Source organism: Pseudorasbora parva, chromosome 22, assembly GCF_024679245.1.
Source record: "Pseudorasbora parva isolate DD20220531a chromosome 22, ASM2467924v1, whole genome shotgun sequence".
NCBI classification, from domain to species: domain Eukaryota; kingdom Metazoa; phylum Chordata; class Actinopteri; order Cypriniformes; family Gobionidae; genus Pseudorasbora; species Pseudorasbora parva.
This window is the reverse complement of record NC_090193.1, coordinates 17,660-36,806: the sequence shown is the minus strand read 5'-3', so window position 1 is coordinate 36,806 and position 19,147 is coordinate 17,660. Positions and strand designations below refer to the sequence as shown.

The 19,147-nt window shown below is 45.7% G+C and overlaps 1 long non-coding RNA gene across 15 annotated transcripts; it reads left to right on the top strand.

Moving 5' to 3' along the window:
• Positions 1 to 11,506: 11,506 nt before the first annotated feature.
• Positions 11,507 to 18,843, top strand: LOC137058539 (uncharacterized). Of its 15 annotated transcripts, none has more exons than XR_010900725.1 (11): positions 11,507 to 11,602; positions 11,807 to 11,896; positions 12,310 to 12,501; positions 12,880 to 12,953; positions 13,195 to 13,379; positions 13,624 to 14,870; positions 15,470 to 15,603; positions 16,283 to 17,312; positions 17,405 to 17,484; positions 18,172 to 18,342; positions 18,547 to 18,842. It is a non-coding gene; the product is annotated as an uncharacterized lncRNA (long non-coding RNA). The 15 variants fall into 15 exon arrangements; XR_010900724.1 differs by having other exon boundaries at positions 12,298 to 12,501; XR_010900728.1 differs by having other exon boundaries at positions 11,512 to 11,651; positions 12,298 to 12,501; positions 18,547 to 18,843.
• Positions 18,844 to 19,147: the final 304 nt, after the last annotated feature.

Below are 19,147 nucleotides of genomic sequence, written 5' to 3'. Positions count from 1 at the left end.
GGGGAATGAAATCCAGGATCCGAATCCCGAAGGATTCGGAAACGGTTATGCACTGTCCAGAGTTGTACTGGCCGCCACGAGTCTCACACATACACCCAAATCATACACGACAGCCAACACTCTCCCGAAGAAAGCCAGCGCATGGTCAAGACATTTTTGTGGTCACTGTAAAAAATCCCAGCTAGGGCTATGATGACCCGGGCTATTTCAGGGAGGGGTATGTGCCAAAAAACAGGGGTAGGTTTTAGTGCGTGTCAGGTAAGGGGCATATTCTAATTAATCTCGACGTCTGTATGGACGGAGAAAAATAAATAAACATTGCGCTCAGACGCATCACACCCTCAAATGATGCCGGCTGCTTATTTATTAATAATTTAATTTGCCATATATGACCTAAAATAGGTCTGTCTCAACGTCTGTGTGGACGGAGAAAAATAAACCGTGTGCTCGGACGCATCACACCCACAAATGATGCCGGCAGTTTATTTATAAAATATATATTTATATAAGTAGATCGGGCATATCGCGACGTTTCGGCTATTTATCTAGCCTTCTTCAGGCGAGCCCGAATGGCAAAAGGGAATTTGACCCTGTCCCCTCCAGCTTATATAGGCTAGGAGGGCGGGGCCCCTCACCCAGCGACCAATTCCCACGTTCAGCATTGTATAATGCGTCATAAACTGTTTTTAGCACAAACTGATGTTGTTTTTAATTTTTTACAGGGTCCCGTCGAATAATCTGGAGCAGCAGGCACTTACAACGGGTAAGTAGGCACCTTCGTGTACAATTCAGGTAAGTACGCGGTCAACACGAGGTCCAGACGCCTCGGCACGGGCTGAGTTAGGGGAATGAAATCCAGGATCCGAATCCCGAAGGATTCGGAAACGGTTATGCACTGTCCAGAGTTGTACTGGCCGCCACGAGTCTCACACATACACCCAAATCATACACGACAGCCAACACTCTCCCGAAGAAAGCCAGCGCATGGTCAAGACATTTTTGTGGTCACTGTAAAAAATCCCAGCTAGGGCTATGATGACCCGGGCTATTTCAGGGAGGGGTATGTGCCAAAAAACAGGGGTAGGTTTTAGTGCGTGTCAGGTAAGGGGCATATTCTAATTAATCTCGACGTCTGTATGGACGGAGAAAAATAAATAAACATTGCGCTCAGACGCATCACACCCTCAAATGATGCCGGCTGCTTATTTATTAATAATTTAATTTGCCATATATGACCTAAAATAGGTCTGTCTCAACGTCTGTGTGGACGGAGAAAAATAAACCGTGTGCTCGGACGCATCACACCCACAAATGATGCCGGCAGTTTATTTATAAAATATATATTTATATAAGTAGATCGGGCATATCGCGACGTTTCGGCTATTTATCTAGCCTTCTTCAGGCGAGCCCGAATGGCAAAAGGGAATTTGACCCTGTCCCCTCCAGCTTATATAGGCTAGGAGGGCGGGGCCCCTCACCCAGCGACCAATTCCCACGTTCAGCATTGTATAATGCGTCATAAACTGTTTTTAGCACAAACTGATGTTGTTTTTAATTTTTTACAGGGTCCCGTCGAATAATCTGGAGCAGCAGGCACTTACAACGGGTAAGTAGGCACCTTCGTGTACAATTCAGGTAAGTACGCGGTCAACACGAGGTCCAGACGCCTCGGCACGGGCTGAGTTAGGGGAATGAAATCCAGGATCCGAATCCCGAAGGATTCGGAAACGGTTATGCACTGTCCAGAGTTGTACTGGCCGCCACGAGTCTCACACATACACCCAAATCATACACGACAGCCAACACTCTCCCGAAGAAAGCCAGCGCATGGTCAAGACATTTTTGTGGTCACTGTAAAAAATCCCAGCTAGGGCTATGATGACCCGGGCTATTTCAGGGAGGGGTATGTGCCAAAAAACAGGGGTAGGTTTTAGTGCGTGTCAGGTAAGGGGCATATTCTAATTAATCTCGACGTCTGTATGGACGGAGAAAAATAAATAAACATTGCGCTCAGACGCATCACACCCTCAAATGATGCCGGCTGCTTATTTATTAATAATTTAATTTGCCATATATGACCTAAAATAGGTCTGTCTCAACGTCTGTGTGGACGGAGAAAAATAAACCGTGTGCTCGGACGCATCACACCCACAAATGATGCCGGCAGTTTATTTATAAAATATATATTTATATAAGTAGATCGGGCATATCGCGACGTTTCGGCTATTTATCTAGCCTTCTTCAGGCGAGCCCGAATGGCAAAAGGGAATTTGACCCTGTCCCCTCCAGCTTATATAGGCTAGGAGGGCGGGGCCCCTCACCCAGCGACCAATTCCCACGTTCAGCATTGTATAATGCGTCATAAACTGTTTTTAGCACAAACTGATGTTGTTTTTAATTTTTTACAGGGTCCCGTCGAATAATCTGGAGCAGCAGGCACTTACAACGGGTAAGTAGGCACCTTCGTGTACAATTCAGGTAAGTACGCGGTCAACACGAGGTCCAGACGCCTCGGCACGGGCTGAGTTAGGGGAATGAAATCCAGGATCCGAATCCCGAAGGATTCGGAAACGGTTATGCACTGTCCAGAGTTGTACTGGCCGCCACGAGTCTCACACATACACCCAAATCATACACGACAGCCAACACTCTCCCGAAGAAAGCCAGCGCATGGTCAAGACATTTTTGTGGTCACTGTAAAAAATCCCAGCTAGGGCTATGATGACCCGGGCTATTTCAGGGAGGGGTATGTGCCAAAAAACAGGGGTAGGTTTTAGTGCGTGTCAGGTAAGGGGCATATTCTAATTAATCTCGACGTCTGTATGGACGGAGAAAAATAAATAAACATTGCGCTCAGACGCATCACACCCTCAAATGATGCCGGCTGCTTATTTATTAATAATTTAATTTGCCATATATGACCTAAAATAGGTCTGTCTCAACGTCTGTGTGGACGGAGAAAAATAAACCGTGTGCTCGGACGCATCACACCCACAAATGATGCCGGCAGTTTATTTATAAAATATATATTTATATAAGTAGATCGGGCATATCGCGACGTTTCGGCTATTTATCTAGCCTTCTTCAGGCGAGCCCGAATGGCAAAAGGGAATTTGACCCTGTCCCCTCCAGCTTATATAGGCTAGGAGGGCGGGGCCCCTCACCCAGCGACCAATTCCCACGTTCAGCATTGTATAATGCGTCATAAACTGTTTTTAGCACAAACTGATGTTGTTTTTAATTTTTTACAGGGTCCCGTCGAATAATCTGGAGCAGCAGGCACTTACAACGGGTAAGTAGGCACCTTCGTGTACAATTCAGGTAAGTACGCGGTCAACACGAGGTCCAGACGCCTCGGCACGGGCTGAGTTAGGGGAATGAAATCCAGGATCCGAATCCCGAAGGATTCGGAAACGGTTATGCACTGTCCAGAGTTGTACTGGCCGCCACGAGTCTCACACATACACCCAAATCATACACGACAGCCAACACTCTCCCGAAGAAAGCCAGCGCATGGTCAAGACATTTTTGTGGTCACTGTAAAAAATCCCAGCTAGGGCTATGATGACCCGGGCTATTTCAGGGAGGGGTATGTGCCAAAAAACAGGGGTAGGTTTTAGTGCGTGTCAGGTAAGGGGCATATTCTAATTAATCTCGACGTCTGTATGGACGGAGAAAAATAAATAAACATTGCGCTCAGACGCATCACACCCTCAAATGATGCCGGCTGCTTATTTATTAATAATTTAATTTGCCATATATGACCTAAAATAGGTCTGTCTCAACGTCTGTGTGGACGGAGAAAAATAAACCGTGTGCTCGGACGCATCACACCCACAAATGATGCCGGCAGTTTATTTATAAAATATGTATTTATATAAGTAGATCGGGCATATCGCGACGTTTCGGCTATTTATCTAGCCTTCTTCAGGCGAGCCCGAATGGCAAAAGGGAATTTGACCCTGTCCCCTCCAGCTTATATAGGCTAGGAGGGCGGGGCCCCTCACCCAGCGACCAATTCCCACGTTCAGCATTGTATAATGCGTCATAAACTGTTTTTAGCACAAACTGATGTTGTTTTTAATTTTTTACAGGGTCCCGTCGAATAATCTGGAGCAGCAGGCACTTACAACGGGTAAGTAGGCACCTTCGTGTACAATTCAGGTAAGTACGCGGTCAACACGAGGTCCAGACGCCTCGGCACGGGCTGAGTTAGGGGAATGAAATCCAGGATCCGAATCCCGAAGGATTCGGAAACGGTTATGCACTGTCCAGAGTTGTACTGGCCGCCACGAGTCTCACACATACACCCAAATCATACACGACAGCCAACACTCTCCCGAAGAAAGCCAGCGCATGGTCAAGACATTTTTGTGGTCACTGTAAAAAATCCCAGCTAGGGCTATGATGACCCGGGCTATTTCAGGGAGGGGTATGTGCCAAAAAACAGGGGTAGGTTTTAGTGCGTGTCAGGTAAGGGGCATATTCTAATTAATCTCGACGTCTGTATGGACGGAGAAAAATAAATAAACATTGCGCTCAGACGCATCACACCCTCAAATGATGCCGGCTGCTTATTTATTAATAATTTAATTTGCCATATATGACCTAAAATAGGTCTGTCTCAACGTCTGTGTGGACGGAGAAAAATAAACCGTGTGCTCGGACGCATCACACCCACAAATGATGCCGGCAGTTTATTTATAAAATATATATTTATATAAGTAGATCGGGCATATCGCGACGTTTCGGCTATTTATCTAGCCTTCTTCAGGCGAGCCCGAATGGCAAAAGGGAATTTGACCCTGTCCCCTCCAGCTTATATAGGCTAGGAGGGCGGGGCCCCTCACCCAGCGACCAATTCCCACGTTCAGCATTGTATAATGCGTCATAAACTGTTTTTAGCACAAACTGATGTTGTTTTTAATTTTTTACAGGGTCCCGTCGAATAATCTGGAGCAGCAGGCACTTACAACGGGTAAGTAGGCACCTTCGTGTACAATTCAGGTAAGTACGCGGTCAACACGAGGTCCAGACGCCTCGGCACGGGCTGAGTTAGGGGAATGAAATCCAGGATCCGAATCCCGAAGGATTCGGAAACGGTTATGCACTGTCCAGAGTTGTACTGGCCGCCACGAGTCTCACACATACACCCAAATCATACACGACAGCCAACACTCTCCCGAAGAAAGCCAGCGCATGGTCAAGACATTTTTGTGGTCACTGTAAAAAATCCCAGCTAGGGCTATGATGACCCGGGCTATTTCAGGGAGGGGTATGTGCCAAAAAACAGGGGTAGGTTTTAGTGCGTGTCAGGTAAGGGGCATATTCTAATTAATCTCGACGTCTGTATGGACGGAGAAAAATAAATAAACATTGCGCTCAGACGCATCACACCCTCAAATGATGCCGGCTGCTTATTTATTAATAATTTAATTTGCCATATATGACCTAAAATAGGTCTGTCTCAACGTCTGTGTGGACGGAGAAAAATAAACCGTGTGCTCGGACGCATCACACCCACAAATGATGCCGGCAGTTTATTTATAAAATATATATTTATATAAGTAGATCGGGCATATCGCGACGTTTCGGCTATTTATCTAGCCTTCTTCAGGCGAGCCCGAATGGCAAAAGGGAATTTGACCCTGTCCCCTCCAGCTTATATAGGCTAGGAGGGCGGGGCCCCTCACCCAGCGACCAATTCCCACGTTCAGCATTGTATAATGCGTCATAAACTGTTTTTAGCACAAACTGATGTTGTTTTTAATTTTTTACAGGGTCCCGTCGAATAATCTGGAGCAGCAGGCACTTACAACGGGTAAGTAGGCACCTTCGTGTACAATTCAGGTAAGTACGCGGTCAACACGAGGTCCAGACGCCTCGGCACGGGCTGAGTTAGGGGAATGAAATCCAGGATCCGAATCCCGAAGGATTCGGAAACGGTTATGCACTGTCCAGAGTTGTACTGGCCGCCACGAGTCTCACACATACACCCAAATCATACACGACAGCCAACACTCTCCCGAAGAAAGCCAGCGCATGGTCAAGACATTTTTGTGGTCACTGTAAAAAATCCCAGCTAGGGCTATGATGACCCGGGCTATTTCAGGGAGGGGTATGTGCCAAAAAACAGGGGTAGGTTTTAGTGCGTGTCAGGTAAGGGGCATATTCTAATTAATCTCGACGTCTGTATGGACGGAGAAAAATAAATAAACATTGCGCTCAGACGCATCACACCCTCAAATGATGCCGGCTGCTTATTTATTAATAATTTAATTTGCCATATATGACCTAAAATAGGTCTGTCTCAACGTCTGTGTGGACGGAGAAAAATAAACCGTGTGCTCGGACGCATCACACCCACAAATGATGCCGGCAGTTTATTTATAAAATATGTATTTATATAAGTAGATCGGGCATATCGCGACGTTTCGGCTATTTATCTAGCCTTCTTCAGGCGAGCCCGAATGGCAAAAGGGAATTTGACCCTGTCCCCTCCAGCTTATATAGGCTAGGAGGGCGGGGCCCCTCACCCAGCGACCAATTCCCACGTTCAGCATTGTATAATGCGTCATAAACTGTTTTTAGCACAAACTGATGTTGTTTTTAATTTTTTACAGGGTCCCGTCGAATAATCTGGAGCAGCAGGCACTTACAACGGGTAAGTAGGCACCTTCGTGTACAATTCAGGTAAGTACGCGGTCAACACGAGGTCCAGACGCCTCGGCACGGGCTGAGTTAGGGGAATGAAATCCAGGATCCGAATCCCGAAGGATTCGGAAACGGTTATGCACTGTCCAGAGTTGTACTGGCCGCCACGAGTCTCACACATACACCCAAATCATACACGACAGCCAACACTCTCCCGAAGAAAGCCAGCGCATGGTCAAGACATTTTTGTGGTCACTGTAAAAAATCCCAGCTAGGGCTATGATGACCCGGGCTATTTCAGGGAGGGGTATGTGCCAAAAAACAGGGGTAGGTTTTAGTGCGTGTCAGGTAAGGGGCATATTCTAATTAATCTCGACGTCTGTATGGACGGAGAAAAATAAATAAACATTGCGCTCAGACGCATCACACCCTCAAATGATGCCGGCTGCTTATTTATTAATAATTTAATTTGCCATATATGACCTAAAATAGGTCTGTCTCAACGTCTGTGTGGACGGAGAAAAATAAACCGTGTGCTCGGACGCATCACACCCACAAATGATGCCGGCAGTTTATTTATAAAATATATATTTATATAAGTAGATCGGGCATATCGCGACGTTTCGGCTATTTATCTAGCCTTCTTCAGGCGAGCCCGAATGGCAAAAGGGAATTTGACCCTGTCCCCTCCAGCTTATATAGGCTAGGAGGGCGGGGCCCCTCACCCAGCGACCAATTCCCACGTTCAGCATTGTATAATGCGTCATAAACTGTTTTTAGCACAAACTGATGTTGTTTTTAATTTTTTACAGGGTCCCGTCGAATAATCTGGAGCAGCAGGCACTTACAACGGGTAAGTAGGCACCTTCGTGTACAATTCAGGTAAGTACGCGGTCAACACGAGGTCCAGACGCCTCGGCACGGGCTGAGTTAGGGGAATGAAATCCAGGATCCGAATCCCGAAGGATTCGGAAACGGTTATGCACTGTCCAGAGTTGTACTGGCCGCCACGAGTCTCACACATACACCCAAATCATACACGACAGCCAACACTCTCCCGAAGAAAGCCAGCGCATGGTCAAGACATTTTTGTGGTCACTGTAAAAAATCCCAGCTAGGGCTATGATGACCCGGGCTATTTCAGGGAGGGGTATGTGCCAAAAAACAGGGGTAGGTTTTAGTGCGTGTCAGGTAAGGGGCATATTCTAATTAATCTCGACGTCTGTATGGACGGAGAAAAATAAATAAACATTGCGCTCAGACGCATCACACCCTCAAATGATGCCGGCTGCTTATTTATTAATAATTTAATTTGCCATATATGACCTAAAATAGGTCTGTCTCAACGTCTGTGTGGACGGAGAAAAATAAACCGTGTGCTCGGACGCATCACACCCACAAATGATGCCGGCAGTTTATTTATAAAATATATATTTATATAAGTAGATCGGGCATATCGCGACGTTTCGGCTATTTATCTAGCCTTCTTCAGGCGAGCCCGAATGGCAAAAGGGAATTTGACCCTGTCCCCTCCAGCTTATATAGGCTAGGAGGGCGGGGCCCCTCACCCAGCGACCAATTCCCACGTTCAGCATTGTATAATGCGTCATAAACTGTTTTTAGCACAAACTGATGTTGTTTTTAATTTTTTACAGGGTCCCGTCGAATAATCTGGAGCAGCAGGCACTTACAACGGGTAAGTAGGCACCTTCGTGTACAATTCAGGTAAGTACGCGGTCAACACGAGGTCCAGACGCCTCGGCACGGGCTGAGTTAGGGGAATGAAATCCAGGATCCGAATCCCGAAGGATTCGGAAACGGTTATGCACTGTCCAGAGTTGTACTGGCCGCCACGAGTCTCACACATACACCCAAATCATACACGACAGCCAACACTCTCCCGAAGAAAGCCAGCGCATGGTCAAGACATTTTTGTGGTCACTGTAAAAAATCCCAGCTAGGGCTATGATGACCCGGGCTATTTCAGGGAGGGGTATGTGCCAAAAAACAGGGGTAGGTTTTAGTGCGTGTCAGGTAAGGGGCATATTCTAATTAATCTCGACGTCTGTATGGACGGAGAAAAATAAATAAACATTGCGCTCAGACGCATCACACCCTCAAATGATGCCGGCTGCTTATTTATTAATAATTTAATTTGCCATATATGACCTAAAATAGGTCTGTCTCAACGTCTGTGTGGACGGAGAAAAATAAACCGTGTGCTCGGACGCATCACACCCACAAATGATGCCGGCAGTTTATTTATAAAATATATATTTATATAAGTAGATCGGGCATATCGCGACGTTTCGGCTATTTATCTAGCCTTCTTCAGGCGAGCCCGAATGGCAAAAGGGAATTTGACCCTGTCCCCTCCAGCTTATATAGGCTAGGAGGGCGGGGCCCCTCACCCAGCGACCAATTCCCACGTTCAGCATTGTATAATGCGTCATAAACTGTTTTTAGCACAAACTGATGTTGTTTTTAATTTTTTACAGGGTCCCGTCGAATAATCTGGAGCAGCAGGCACTTACAACGGGTAAGTAGGCACCTTCGTGTACAATTCAGGTAAGTACGCGGTCAACACGAGGTCCAGACGCCTCGGCACGGGCTGAGTTAGGGGAATGAAATCCAGGATCCGAATCCCGAAGGATTCGGAAACGGTTATGCACTGTCCAGAGTTGTACTGGCCGCCACGAGTCTCACACATACACCCAAATCATACACGACAGCCAACACTCTCCCGAAGAAAGCCAGCGCATGGTCAAGACATTTTTGTGGTCACTGTAAAAAATCCCAGCTAGGGCTATGATGACCCGGGCTATTTCAGGGAGGGGTATGTGCCAAAAAACAGGGGTAGGTTTTAGTGCGTGTCAGGTAAGGGGCATATTCTAATTAATCTCGACGTCTGTATGGACGGAGAAAAATAAATAAACATTGCGCTCAGACGCATCACACCCTCAAATGATGCCGGCTGCTTATTTATTAATAATTTAATTTGCCATATATGACCTAAAATAGGTCTGTCTCAACGTCTGTGTGGACGGAGAAAAATAAACCGTGTGCTCGGACGCATCACACCCACAAATGATGCCGGCAGTTTATTTATAAAATATATATTTATATAAGTAGATCGGGCATATCGCGACGTTTCGGCTATTTATCTAGCCTTCTTCAGGCGAGCCCGAATGGCAAAAGGGAATTTGACCCTGTCCCCTCCAGCTTATATAGGCTAGGAGGGCGGGGCCCCTCACCCAGCGACCAATTCCCACGTTCAGCATTGTATAATGCGTCATAAACTGTTTTTAGCACAAACTGATGTTGTTTTTAATTTTTTACAGGGTCCCGTCGAATAATCTGGAGCAGCAGGCACTTACAACGGGTAAGTAGGCACCTTCGTGTACAATTCAGGTAAGTACGCGGTCAACACGAGGTCCAGACGCCTCGGCACGGGCTGAGTTAGGGGAATGAAATCCAGGATCCGAATCCCGAAGGATTCGGAAACGGTTATGCACTGTCCAGAGTTGTACTGGCCGCCACGAGTCTCACACATACACCCAAATCATACACGACAGCCAACACTCTCCCGAAGAAAGCCAGCGCATGGTCAAGACATTTTTGTGGTCACTGTAAAAAATCCCAGCTAGGGCTATGATGACCCGGGCTATTTCAGGGAGGGGTATGTGCCAAAAAACAGGGGTAGGTTTTAGTGCGTGTCAGGTAAGGGGCATATTCTAATTAATCTCGACGTCTGTATGGACGGAGAAAAATAAATAAACATTGCGCTCAGACGCATCACACCCTCAAATGATGCCGGCTGCTTATTTATTAATAATTTAATTTGCCATATATGACCTAAAATAGGTCTGTCTCAACGTCTGTGTGGACGGAGAAAAATAAACCGTGTGCTCGGACGCATCACACCCACAAATGATGCCGGCAGTTTATTTATAAAATATATATTTATATAAGTAGATCGGGCATATCGCGACGTTTCGGCTATTTATCTAGCCTTCTTCAGGCGAGCCCGAATGGCAAAAGGGAATTTGACCCTGTCCCCTCCAGCTTATATAGGCTAGGAGGGCGGGGCCCCTCACCCAGCGACCAATTCCCACGTTCAGCATTGTATAATGCGTCATAAACTGTTTTTAGCACAAACTGATGTTGTTTTTAATTTTTTACAGGGTCCCGTCGAATAATCTGGAGCAGCAGGCACTTACAACGGGTAAGTAGGCACCTTCGTGTACAATTCAGGTAAGTACGCGGTCAACACGAGGTCCAGACGCCTCGGCACGGGCTGAGTTAGGGGAATGAAATCCAGGATCCGAATCCCGAAGGATTCGGAAACGGTTATGCACTGTCCAGAGTTGTACTGGCCGCCACGAGTCTCACACATACACCCAAATCATACACGACAGCCAACACTCTCCCGAAGAAAGCCAGCGCATGGTCAAGACATTTTTGTGGTCACTGTAAAAAATCCCAGCTAGGGCTATGATGACCCGGGCTATTTCAGGGAGGGGTATGTGCCAAAAAACAGGGGTAGGTTTTAGTGCGTGTCAGGTAAGGGGCATATTCTAATTAATCTCGACGTCTGTATGGACGGAGAAAAATAAATAAACATTGCGCTCAGACGCATCACACCCTCAAATGATGCCGGCTGGGTTAGGGTTAGGGTTAGGGTTAGGGTTAGGGTTAGGGTTAGGGTTAGGGTTAGGTTAGGGTTAGGGTTAGGGTTAGGGTTAGGGTTAGGGTTAGGGTTAGGGTTAGGGTTGGGTTAGGGTTAGGGTTAGGGTTAGGGTTAGGGTTAGGGTTAGGGTTAGGGTTAGGTTAGGGTTAGGGTTAGGGTTAGGGTTAGGGGAATGAAAAATCCAAGATCAGGGACCCTAAGGTCCCTGAAATGGTTGTGCACGGTCCAGCCTTCTACTGACCACTAAAGGCGGCCCAGGTCCAAAGATAGCCAACAACGTTACCATGTCCTGCTAGTGCCATTATATGTATAATAAATTTCATTATTTTTTATTATAAGCCAGATAAGTATGTATCATCACATCAGTTTATTTATTTATTTACTATATTAACCATTTATGTTATTTAACCCACACTATATTTTATATAGCCACTCATCATTTTTTTCTCTGTTTTTTTGCAGGAATCCAGGGCTACGTCCACGAGGGGTACGCCAGGCCGGGCTGGATCCACGCGGGGTGCGGAGTCGAGGGTTGACCCATCTGGACCCCAGGTAAGAGGGGTAGGTTTTAGGTAGGGTTTTGTGGTGGGGGTTAGCATGATGAGAGGGCTGTAGACACCCTGGTGACATTGCCAGGGGTGTCTGGGTAGGTTTAGGGGTGATGTGGGTATGTTTATATATTTATTAGCCAGGGGTATCTGGGTAGGTTTAGGTGTGGGGTGGGTATGTCTATATATTTATATATTAGCCAGGGGTATCTGGGTAGGTTTAGGTGTGAGTGGGTATGTCTATATACTTATTAGTCAGGGGTATCTGGGTAGGTTTAGGCGTGATACGGGTGTGCCCAGATCATCATGACGGTAAGTACAGAGAAGGATAATAATCTAGGCCTCATTAAGGCCTCTCGGGTACACCGTGTCCAAGCGTCTGATCCAGGTGCTTTCTGCCCTGAGTCTCTCCTTTAGGGACCACGCTGGATCCGACTGGAGTGCGGTGATTCTGAACGAGGACAACCCGTGGGCCAGAAAGTGTTGAACGAGGTGTCGGCGCTTATCAACGGCATGCAAAATGTTGTGTGCATGTTGATAAGCCCGAACACGGAGTTCATTTTTCGTTTGGCCGACGTATTGTCTCCTGCATCTTGAACAGAAAGCCAGGTAAACGCAGTTAGACGATTCATGGGTCAGAGGTGCAGGGATCTTAAACATCCTTTTATTAAATCTGCTCATTACCCATTTTGTCTGTACAAAGTATTTGCAGCGACCAACGCGACCCTGGGGTTTGAGAGTGTTCAATTTACTCTGGACCAATATGTCCTTGAGATTTTCATTGCGTTTGTAGGCCGCAATTGGCCTGTGGTGCTGGAGATACTTTGTGGGTCCCAAAAATTTAAGAAAATTTTCTTTGATGGCCAAGTTAAGAGAAACACACTGTTTGGAATAAAGTGCCGTTAGAGGGATGATCTTATCTCTATTGTGTGTCTCTTCTGTATGTTGTTTTTTTGGCTCATCAAAATGTTTTAAAATCTTTTTCAGGAAGGATCTCCCATAGCCACGGTACCTAAGTGCCTGGAACAGGGTCCGTGTGGCTTCCTGGAACGAGCTGGGCTGTGAGCAGATTCTTTTAAATCTTAATAGCTGTGATTTAATAATACCCTTGAAAGTGTGTTTTGGATGAAAACTATCCCTATGCAGCAGGGAATGCGTGTCGGTCTCCTTAAAGTAGACCTTGAAGTCCAGGTGACCCGTTTCTGCGAACCTTGGCCCCTTATATGACACGACATCCAAAAAGTTGACCTCTGACCTGTCTATACTGTGCTTAACTGTAATGGATTCCTGGTGTGTGTTTAGATGCGAGATGAAAGCGAGAAAGTCCTCCATCGAATGGGTCCAAACTCCCCAGATGTCATCCAAGAAACGATAATACGCAAACGGTTTCAAGGCGGAGGAAGCGAGGGCCGTTTGCTCCCAATCCGCCATGAAAATGTTGGCGTATGACGGCGCAAACTTTTTCCCCATGGCCGTTCCCTTGACCTGTAAGTAGAATTTAGAATCAAATTCGAAATCGTTTTTCGTGAGGTTTATTTCCAATAATTTAATGAGATATTCGTCCGGTCTATGGGGGTCAGGATATTTTTGCATGAAATTTTTGACTGCCCTTAGGCCAGTGGGGGTGTCAATATTGGTGTACAGGCTGTCTATGTCGATGGTAAACAGAAAGGAATTGGCTGGAATTTTAAGTTTGCTTATTTTTGAAATGAAATCGTATGTGTCTTTAAGGTAACTTGGATGCCTGGTCGAGAGAGGGTTCAGGAAGTATTCGATGTACTCTGCGGTGCAGTACGTTTCACTATTGCAGTCGGAAACTATTGGGCGGCCGGGTGGAACTATAAAGGGTACGCTCCACTTTTCTGGTTCCTTGTGGATTTTTGGCAACAAATAGAAAATTCTCGGCCTGGGTGGGCCCTCACCCATCAGGTACTGCTTTTGTTTGTTGTTTATGATTTTCTTGTGCACCATATCTTCTAAGATACCTCTTACTTCCTTTTCAGTCTCTGGGAAGATTGGATCCTCGAGTGGACGGTAATGCTCACTTACTGCCAGCTGTCTAAGGCCCTCCCCTATATAATGTGCCCTATCTTGAATGACTGTAGCGTTGCCTTTATCGGCGGGTTTGATGACAATACTATTGTTTTCACGTAGCTCTTTTAGGGCTTTCTTTTCCCCAGTAGTGAGGTTGGGGGTTCTGCCGATGCCCCAATGAAGGCTCTTAAAGGCGTAATTATCAGCTTTAATGGTTTTGCCGATTTCTTTTGGCAGGCTGGACAGTGGGGGCTCCCAACCAGATGGGTGGGTGAAAGGAACCTTATCTTTATGGTTCTTTTTGCCCTCAAAATATGATTCCAGCTTGAGCCTGCGATGGTAAGCTTGTATGTCAGCCAACAGTTCTTTTTTTAGGCATTTGGGAGGGGTGGGAATGAAAGAGAGTCCCTTCTCTAAGACAGAGGTTTGGTCTTGTGTTAAGGTAAGTGATTTTGATAGATTCACAATGAGTTTCTTAGAACCACATTTTGGGCTTTTGGGCATTAGAAGTTTAAATGTTCCATCCAGTGGGAAAACAGTGTCTTTGCCGTAGCCGGCCTCCAATGGACACCGTCATTTTCCACTCGGAAGTGTGTCGCTGCCAGAAGGGGGATGAAATTCATATTTTTACTGATGAAGTGATTCATGTGCTCTATCATCTCACGTTCGGCCAGCGGTAGTGCTCTGGAAAAGTTAATTAGTGGCACTATTACAGCTGTGTGTGGCAGGTACTTTCTCGCTGTTTGATAGGCTTTTTTAATCTCTGCGATGGCTCTCAATTTGTGCCTTTGTTTTCTATTGTTTATCCCAAAGGCTAGGATGATGTGATCTGGGACCACAGAGACCGTAGCCTTTTCCAACAGGTTGCTCGCGTGTTGGAATTTTGCCCCCGGGAAACAGTCAATCTGGAGGTCAGGATCATCATGTTGGGGGAACCTTGACAGGTTAGAGTCACCAATTATGACTGTTTTCTTTTTAATTGTCAAGCTCCAATCTATAAATTTTCTGTTTGTGCTAATATGACGTAGCGGGCGGTTCAGGGAGCTAGAAGCAGGACTATCGGCAGCCGTGGGTGATGTCACGGTCTGTGATGCCGTTACTGGAGGCAGTATTGCTTGTCGTGCCGATGGTGACTCAACTGTATCTAGATCAATCAATGATGTCTGTTTTAAAGCACTAGTTTCACCCTGCTCAACCCGCTTTGGGTTTGGGCCTGCCAGAGGTTCAAGTTCTTTAAGGAACAATGAAAGAGGTGAGGGTGATCTTTGAGGGCGATTTGGGCCATCAGATTCCGGTACAGCTTCTTCCCTTCGTGGAGTGGACGCCATATTGTTAACCCGTGGGTCCACCTCCCGAAGTGGGGAAGTCCCAACAGAGAGTTCCATCACAGGGTTTTCGTGACAGCTCTGTGGAGATGGAGTCTGATCAGAGATTTCCGCCCCGATTATGTCGTGGCGGCTCTGAAGCACCGAGACGGTGGAAGAGTTTTCCGCCACCCGTGATAGGTGACGGCTCTTATGTGTCTTTTTTCTCTGCTCTATAGGTTCCAGAGCCCCAGCCTGTATGGGCTGAAGGGCTTCGTGGAGGTCCTGAGGAGGTGCTTCGTCCTCAAAAGACCAGTCCCCTCTGGCTGGAGGGGGTGTGACAGCGCGCTGCTGCGGGCAGAGTGTAGGAGAGGTTTGTACTGACACGTTTTGGTGGCTAACATTTTCTTTTACAGGGTTGGCACTAACGGGGGGACGGTCTGAAGGTTGCGGTCGAGTCTGTGAAAGAGCCCGACTGGTGGAAGCGACCACTGAGGCGTAAGTGCGAGGGGGTTCGCTCGCTGGAGGCTCTGCTTCGACATTCTGTGTCGAAGTGTCACCGTTAGGCGGAAGTTCCGCTGTAATTAGAGCTTCCGCCTGCTCAATGGCTTCAGCGCTAACTCTGCCTCTGTAATTTCTGTTAGCCCAGTGTGAGGCCACTTCAAAGGCTTCGGACCAGTCATCTCGATTGGTCTGGGTGCGGATTTTTTCGAGAGTTAATTCGATGGTAGATTCATAATGTTGTTCCAGAATTAACTGCGTGGTGTAGCACCAATTTTTTGCATTGCCCTGTAACAATTGTGCCACGCGTTCGTTGGTAAATGCTGGTCTCACTGTCTCAATGAGGAGGTCGGTCAAATCAGAGAACGTGATAGGTAGATTATTTTCCACCTTTGTAGTGACATTCTTTAGATGGTGTATGAGACGGATGAGCTCATAGAAAAGCTTAATGGTTTTCTTTAATTGTGGTGGTGCCGGTGTAAAATCTGGGTTTTGTCTCATCTGTTTTTGAGCTCTAAAATGCCCTTGTTTTGTCCCATTTGTTTTTTTAGGTGGGGAGTGTTGTCGCTGGATGTTCCTACTGGTGGGATAACGAGGAGTGTTAACCCGAGGTGGAACAAAATTTCGAGACTGACCACCGTAATTACGGAAGGGGACCGTTCTGGGTCCCTGGTGGTACTGGGCAGGGAAACGTGTGGGGGGTCCAGTCCTGGACGCCTCCCTAAGGTTAAGTCCAGAAGCCTCTGGAAAACCATTAAAATTTGTGAAATCCCTATTTTTTTGTCTCTTTCCCCTTTTCTGTTTTTTATTTCTTTTCTGGGACTGTGGAGCGATATTGTATGGTCTCCTGTATGGGAAACTACGCTCGTCGACATAAGGGCGTGATGGTGTGTGCATGGGTGGATGGTTGTGGTCTCTAAAATTTGGTGTGACACTAACGTGTCTCACTCTGAGACGGGGGGCATTTCTCTGTCTCAGACGGCCCCGAAAATTATCCATGATAGCAATATATAAAGAACTTTTTTTGGGGGGGTTTTTTTTATTTTTTTGTTTATTTTTTTGTATTTTTTGTGTTTTTTTTGTAGAAATAGGAACAGTTAGAACAAATAAAAATTAAAATGAAATAAAGAATCAAAAAGAAAAAACAAAATGGCCAAGTGTTCAAGTCCTTCGCGACGTTTCGGTAAACAAATAATACCTTCTTCAGGCTAGACTTGAACTTTATATTTAATATAACAAATAAAATAATAAAGAAATATATGAGACTTCAATATATATCTATATAAAATCACATGTATAAACTATAATATGTACAGAATATAATGTGTATATAAATATATATATTTTCTACTCAATATATTTCTAATAAAGACTCAACAAGGTGTGAATGATAACTCTTAGTTGGTTTGCGGAGGAAGAGCGGTAAGGCTGCGACCGTCTGCTGTCAGAACACGAGAGAACTGATGAGCGCGCCTGAATGCGCGCCCCCTTTATATAGGCTCGTGCTGGAGCAGAAGGGAAGACCAAATATGGATTAAAAGCCCTTCTGAACAGGATAAAATTAGTAAAGGACAGCGAAAGGTAAGTATATAGTGGTTAGAACAAATATATGATATAATTAATAAATAAAGTTTAGAATAAGAGTGGGATATTATTTTATATTATGACTGGAGAGAGGGACGACATCGGATGACGTCATCTCCACGGCGACAGTGGTACATTAAAACCATGTTATAAATGGTCCAAATGGTCGGTAAGTATTCTGAAAATGAGGATTTATGACTAAAATATTTTTTATTGTCCATCTGTAAAAAGAGTATGGACGAAATAAATTTGCAATGTATGTTTTTGCAAGTGGATTCGGCGACGACATCGTTTTTCGACCGGGACGACATCGTTTTACGCGGGACGATATCGTTTTGCGCGGGACGACATCGTTTTGCGCGGGACGATATCGTTTTGCGCGGGACGATATCGTTTTGCGCGGGACGACATCGTTTTGCGCGGGACGACATCGTTTTGCGCGGGACGATATCGTTTTGCGCGGGACGATATCGTTTTATAATATAAAACCCACAAAGTCGCTAAAAAACAGTCATAAACATCCCAGAAAATTCTGAAAACAAGGATTTATAATTGAAATGTACCACAAAACATATTATTAAAAATAGATTTGGTGAACAATATGTGGAAATGTACATTTAGAACCCTGTTTTTCTTTTCTTGAACTAGTGTTGTCAAAAACAGTCAGATTAACTGACAGAAATATTAAATGACAAATATATTTTATAACATGTTTTCCTATGTTGTGATAAGGAAAATAGTGTTTCAACATGATAAAAATTATCCTTCTCGATACCCACTCAATGTAATGGCAATGTATATGTATCTAATTCTATATGTGGATATATAATAATAGTAGCATATTGTTTTATTCCAGGAAACAGGACGCATACGGTATGGGCCATCATCGAGCCAGGGCCCACCAGAAGCTCAGAGGCGGCGGCGCGGGCTTGGTTAGGGGAATGAAAAATCCAAGATCAGGGACCCTAAGGTCCCTGAAATGGTTGTGCACGGTCCAGCCTTCTACTGACCACTAAAGGCGGCCCAGGTCCAAAGATAGCCAACAACGTTACCATGTCCTGCTAGTGCCATTATATGTATAATAAATTTCATTATTTTTTATTATAAGCCAGATAAGTATGTATCATCACATCAGTTTATTTATTTATTTACTATATTAACCATTTATGTTATTTAACCCACACTATATTTTATATAGCCACTCATCATTTTTTTCTCTGTTTTTTTGCAGGAATCCAGGGCTACGTCCACGAGGGGTACGCCAGGCCGGGCTGGATCCACGCGGGGTGCGGAGTCGAGGGTTGACCCATCTGGACCCCAGGTAAGAGGGGTAGGTTTTAGGTAGGGTTTTGTGGTGGGGGTTAGCATGATGAGAGGGCTGTAGACACCCTGGTGACATTGCCAGGGGTGTCTGGGTAGGTTTAGGGGTGATGTGGGTATGTTTATATATTTATTAGCCAGGGGTATCTGGGTAGGTTTAGGTGTGGGGTGGGTATGTCTATATATTTATATATTAGCCAGGGGTATCTGGGTAGGTTTAGGTGTGAGTGGGTATGTCTATATATTTATTAGTCAGGGGTTAGGGTTAGGGTTAGGGTTAGGGTTAGGGTTAGGGTTAGGGTTAGGGTTAGGGTTTAGGGTTAGGGTTAGGGTTAGGGTTAGGGTTAGGGTTAGGGTTAGGGTTAGGGTTAGGGTTAGGGTTAGGTTAGGGTTAGGGTTAGGGTTAGGGTTAGGGTTAGGGTTAGGGTTAGGGTTAGGGTTAGGTTAGGGTTAGGGTTAGGGTTAGGGTTAGGGTTAGGGGAATGAAATCCAGGATCCGAATCCCGAAGGAT